Here is a 6,573-nt window from a genome sequence, read left to right as displayed (position 1 = left end):
GAAGATAGAAGAGTTTGTTGAATCTGACGTGACATGTTCGTACGAACCCTTCGTACGAACAAAAGTAAGAGAAATTTAGGAGAAGAATACGAACATGTTCTTGCATGAGGCCCAATATTCCTAACATACAAAGCTCTTTACAACCAAGCTCCATCATATATTAAACATCTTATTGTTCCATACTTTCCAAACAGAGCACTTCGCTCTCAGACTGCAGGTTTACTTGTGGTTCCTCATGTTTCTAAAAGTAGAATGGGAGGCAGAGCTTTCATTTATCAAGCACCTCTCTTGTGGAACAAACTTCCAGTTTCTGTCCGTGAAGCTGACACTCTGTCTACTTTTAAGATTAGACTGAAGACTTTCCTTTTCGATAAATCCTATAGTTAGACTTAGGTTTCCTGAATTATTCTTCATTTCTGCTGCTATAGACTTAGACTGCTGGAGCACAAACTGAGCACATTTCCTCACTTTACTGTTGTCTTTAGTCTCTCTTCCTTTCATGTTTATTGTAATCATTTCTATCAATATTATGTTTTTCTTTTTGTCTCTTTTCCAGAAGAAGGTGCACCTGGACCAGTTCTTCTGTGTTTACCTGTGTTTCTTTCCTGTTCCCCAACCCAGCCGGTCGAGGCAGATGGCCGCCTGTCCTGAGCCTGGTTCTGCTGGAGGTTTCTTCCTGATTAGCAGGGAGTTTTTCCTCTCCACCGTTCGCTCAGGATTGGAGACTGTGATGAAGTGATTCAACACAATCTGCTGGTTTCTTCTTTAGATTATTCTTTTCATGTACAGTGCCCTGAGACAACGTATGTTGTGACATGGCACTATATAAATAAATAAATGGAATTGAATTGAAAATTATCTGTGGAAACTAGTTTAAATGACAGACTGATAAATTCTATATTTAAACATTACTCTGGCTGCACTGAAAAAAGAGGAAAATGGTAACTTTTTGAGGGTAAAAATGACCTCTCCACAGTTAGCCAGGAGGTGTCAGTAGAGGGATCTCCAGTGGGTCTCCATTCTCCCTGGTTGTGATAAGCTGCTGTCCTCACAGAATTACATGCCCTATTAGAGTCCCTCCTCCCTCCCTCCATCCACAATGACCCGCTGGCCTGCCACCACAGCACTGCATTGCCCTTCACAAGTGTTAAACATAACAAATAAATCCTATTTGGACATCACACGCAAATCATGAGAACGTCTCATTTTCATTCACTCGTGCTCTGACTCCTCGTTCAGTCTGAACGCCTCTGTATTTGCTTGCTGCCATGTGCAGAAAACAGCATGACAATCCCTAGCAATTAAACTCAAACCATCTCTCCATCAGTAAAACACATTGGTAAAACGAAACAAAATCCGACAGCAAAATCTATTCTACTGTCCCAAAAGCATGTGAGTACATGAGATTAGGGTACAGGCTGGGATGTTATCTGCTCTCATAATTATTTAAAAATAAAGAAGCAGGCAACCCATACAGAAAAACTTACTAAATAGCTACTAGAAGGAGGAATTCAAATTGAAAGCTCCCTTTTTGCTTTTTTACTTCACAGAATACCAGGCCTGCTTCTTTATTCAATGAGCCTGTCAGACAGCAATAATACTGGCACTGTGGCCACCAGGGGAAAATCCTCCCCACTTAGACATGCAGAGGAAATGGCTAATATCTTCTTATAATACACTCTGTAACAATGAATTATCTGAGAGGAGCATAGCCAATCACTTAGAGTCCAAGCTCAGTCTTTTCACATATACTCATAATAGAGATATCCATAAAAGGACCAAGAACTGCATAAAATAAAATAAATTAAAATGAAATTAAATTAAATTAAATAAAATGATGATCTGTTTCCAGTACTTGAGTTTGTTCAACCTGACCAAACAGTACGACTAAGTAATAAAGCCACTGTAACTAAAGACATTTTAAATAAGAGTTAGTGGGCAGAGCTAAATTCAGAGAAAATATCCAGATGAAAATCACATTTAAAAGATTTCATAATCTCTTACGTGGAAAAAGTTAAATTTCATGGCATAAATGCATAAATTTATGAGAATTTCCAGATGCGCCTCCCTCCACATTATCACAGGCATGCACCAACGCAACCATGGTGAGTGTGCACCTGACCAATGTTTCAGATCTAGCCCACATCCTTTTTGATTTGACAGTTTCTCATTTTTCATACAAACGTGCCCCACCACCACCACAGTGTTTACAAATACAAAAAGTATCTCAATATTTCATAAATTTGACATAAAACTAGGGTTGGGCAATACTGGCAAAAAAAATTATCACTTTAGTTGATAACGATTAATTTGACGATTAATCCTCTGGAGTCCCTGGACGCCCTTATGTCCAAGTCACATGACCAATTTAGTGGGAAAGATTTGCTTTTCATAAAAATCTGTTCCAAATTGTGTCAGACTTCAGGCTATACAAGTACATCAGATTTTAAATTGTGTTGATAGATAAATAAATTACAGAACTTTTTTTTAAATGTTCATCATATTTTAAGCAGTGGCATTAATCGTATTAATCGTCAAGTGCCAAAAAATAATCGATTAATGTTTTTCATGACAATTAATTGAACATGATACGATTATGCCCAACCCTACATAAAACATATAATTGTACCCACTCTGTCACATAACTGGGCCTGGCAGATGTTTTTTGATCTTGGCATGACCAAAGTGAAACAGAAAGTGACAACAAAGGGGATGTCTTTAAAAAGTGGAACACAAACTTTTCTCTGTCTCTCTGAAACCATTGAAAGAAACGTCAGACTCTTTGCTGCTGCCTGTGTTGTTAGCCACTGGAGCAAAGCTCTGCTTACGTGCAGACGTGTCCCTGTCATCACTTCCTGTTACTGCACATGGGAAAATGTAATGTTCCAAAAATGCATTTGTATTTATGATGAAAATTTGACATCATAGGCACCTTCACATCTTTCTAGGTGTCTCTTTTGTAAATTCCCATCTTTAATCCCCCAAAAAACTTTGGCTTTCTGATGAAAAAAAAAAGATATTTAACAATCTCAGTAAACATCCGAGTTTACCAAGTGGATAAATACTTTAATTTAAATCAATGAGTTTTCTTCAACCATGTCTTTCTCTCTCTCACTCTTCCATAAAGCTCAGACTGCAGAACTCAGGCAACAGTTCTTGTAGCTCAAGTCTCTCCAATTCCACCTGTTGAGGCTTATAACTCAGTGGTCCCAGGTGTCTTGGTGGTCCCCTTTACTATCCTCCACCTTGCACTCAATTTGTGAGGATGACTTGTTGTTGGTAGACGTGCTGTAATGCTTCCAGGTCTTGATGGTGGTTTTAACAGAACTCCTGGTTGATGATTAGGATTTTGGAAATGCTTTTACATCCATTCACTGACTTATAATTTTTAATTCTCTTTTCTCTGAGTTGAATTAGGGCAGTCATTTTGAAAGAAGTGAATATATACATTACATATTTTGATTTATATTGACCAAGGTTCATTTATTTCAGCAAAAAAAGCAATAAAACATCCGAAGGAGTGAATAGTTTTTATAGCTACTATATTTTATCCAATGGTTAAAGACCATCACACTTGTCAGAAGCTCTAAAAAGAAACAGTCTCTGCCAACTTTCTGGTTATTTAACATTCAAGTGTTGTTTGATTGATGGTGGGCAGCTAATTCTGTTACTCTGTCACTGTAAAACTTTGCACTGCAGGTTGAAGTGAAATTAATTTCACCTCCTCACAGTCCCAACATGACAAAGAGTGGGTGTGGAGGCCTCTGTCACGGCCCTGACAACAAACACAACAAAACCCAGACAAACTGAGTCTCTTCAGTGCCTGTCTTTCAGGAATTACTTGTAGTGATATATATATATATATATATATATCAGGGTAAGTTGTTGTTTTTCTTCTAAAAGGGTTGCTACAGCAAAGCTGACTCACACAAAAGACTTGAAAATTGTTTTATGCAGGATGCACTTCCGTAACACAACCAGGACTTGAACCTGCAGTCATAAGAGACCGTGGCACCGACCTACTGCATCCCCTTAACTTGAAATAAGGGACGAAACATAAAGAAAGCAGCATAATCTATAGGATTTAGGACATGTGACTGGCATACTGGGCTGTAATGTGTCCAACAAGGCAGTTTTTCTTGTTAATTTCCTGCCTGCAGCTGCACGGTAGCTTCCTCCTATTCCATCTCTGCTCTCCTTATCCAGTCCCATCCCAGCCCTTTCTGTTGCTATTGATTGTTCAGACATGCTTACACACAGAAAACTCTGTTTCACCCTCCCTCTTGTTCACTCCTTTTATCTTTTGCTCCACCTCTCCTCAGCTTTCAGCATGCGCCTCACCGTTCCTCTCTTCTTTCTCCTTGCAGCTCACATGCTCGGCTCGCAGTGCCCGCCACCGGCTCCATCCAGGAAAGCTGCTGTATCAACGAGGGGAGCATTATTGGCTGAGTCCTACAAATCTGCCTGCCAAAGATCAAGGCGCTTCTTTATCTCACAACACATACAAGCCATCAGGCCAGCATGGACACACCCAGGACATCTGGACAACTGGAAAAAACAAAACCACGAGGAATTATCCACTGATCCAGTTGCTTGTCTCCTGCCTTCCCCTGAGAGTTCACTTTAATAAAAGATCTTTTGTTCAGCACACGGACAACAATAACACTTTTATCACAAGCTGAGATTTTGTGACTAAGCTATTAACATCCAATCTGCCCTAAAGCAACATTTAATTTTTTGGAGAAACAAAAACAAGTCAAGTTTGTAAAAAGAAAAGAAAATGATCAGAGAAAATAAAAAGCCTCTGCTGAATACATTTGTCGATGTCTGGTCTCTAATTTAGGCACAAATAGAGAAGTGTTCTTACAAAAATATTCTACATTTAGGTTTTAATTGTTGAAAGCAGTGGTGCCCAATCCTGGTCTCCCAGGGTCACGATCCTGGACGTTGTAGTCATTTTCTTTTCTTGTAAAAGCAAAGAAACAAGTGAAACATGGTGGCCCTCCAGGATCAGTATTAAGCACCGCTGGTTTAATTTAATAAAATAAACTAACGAGCAGAAAACTTCCAACAATAATTCACAAAACTTTCCAGAAAATCTAACATGAGATCCATGGATGGGATCAGTAGTGAAAATAGTGTGTAGTCAGCCGGTTCGGATGTTATCGTTCCATTAAATGGACGTTATTAGCAGTTATCAGTCCCATAGAATGGCTTCAGACTGCTCTGACAGTGCCCCCTAGTGGGTTATCAGTGTCATACACACTAGAATGCAACAATCTGCTACTGCCGGAGTCGGGTCTGTTTTATCGTAGCCCATGTCATTTTCTCTAAAATTAACCTTAGTGGCTTTATGCCTCATACTAACCAGATTGCACAAAAAACCTTAGTGGCTTTATGCCTCATTTTAACCAGATAGCATAAAAAACTTAGTGGCTTTATGCCTCATATTAACCAGATTGCATAAAAAACCTTAGTGGCTTTATGCCTCATATTAACCAGATTGCATAAAAAACCTTAGTGGCTTTATGCCTCATATTAACCAGATTGCATAAAAAACCTTAGTGGCTTTATGCCTCATATTAACCAGATTGCATAAAAAACCATAGTGGTTTTATGCCTCATATTAACCAGACTGCATAAAAAACTTAGTGGCTTTATGCCTCATATTAACCAGATTGCCTAAAAAAACCTTAGTGGTTTTATGCCTCATATTAACCAGATTGCCTAAAAAACCTTAGTGGCTTTATGCCTCATACTAACCAGCTGACAGTCTGAAGCCACTCTATGGGATGGAGAACCCACTAGGCAGCACAGTCTGAAGCCATTCTATGAGACTGATAACGGCTAATAACATCCATTTAATGGATGATAACATCTGACGTGGGTGGTGTAGTAGTGTGTGTGTCATTTAATACATATCAGTATTTTACTGACTCAATATCCGTTGCACACCAAAACTATCAAATTGCACAAACTGGTAATTGTTGGTATCAAAACACAATTCTGGTGATTTTTTATTTTTTTTAAAAAATTTTTTTAGAGGTGTCCCGATACCGATACCAGTATCGGAATCGGGTCCGATACCAGCATCAAGTACTCGTAAAAGCCGGCCGATACTCTTAACAGATACCGCTTTTGTCCCCTTTTTTGTTCCTCCTGTGCTGCGCTGCAGCACAAAGGGTAAACAACAATCCATACCAGGCGGTGGCGCTAACGCACTGACAAGTTATTTCCGACCGCACCCCCGAATAACAGAAGAATGATGAAAAGAAGAAGAAGAAGAAGTAACATATCGGAAGTTTGGAGATATTTAAGAGCAGCACGGAGGACACAAACCAGCAGACTGTCTGCTGTGCTCTGCTAAACTGTCAAGAGGAGGCGCAAAAGTTGTATGTTTTAACACCAGCAATTTGATTCAACATTTGAGGACAAGACATGACAAAGAATTCAAAGAGTTTTGCTGCTGCTAGCAGCAGCCTTCATAAACAGCACTATATGCAGCAGTTGTTGCAGTAACTTCAATGTTGTTTTTTCCTTGTAGAACAAACTAAGACATAAGCAGAATATGGT

This window comes from Austrofundulus limnaeus, unplaced genomic scaffold (genome assembly GCF_001266775.1).
Source record: "Austrofundulus limnaeus strain Quisiro unplaced genomic scaffold, Austrofundulus_limnaeus-1.0 Scaffold156, whole genome shotgun sequence".
NCBI classification, from domain to species: Eukaryota; Metazoa; Chordata; class Actinopteri; order Cyprinodontiformes; family Rivulidae; genus Austrofundulus; species Austrofundulus limnaeus.
Note: the sequence above shows the minus strand (reverse complement) of the source record.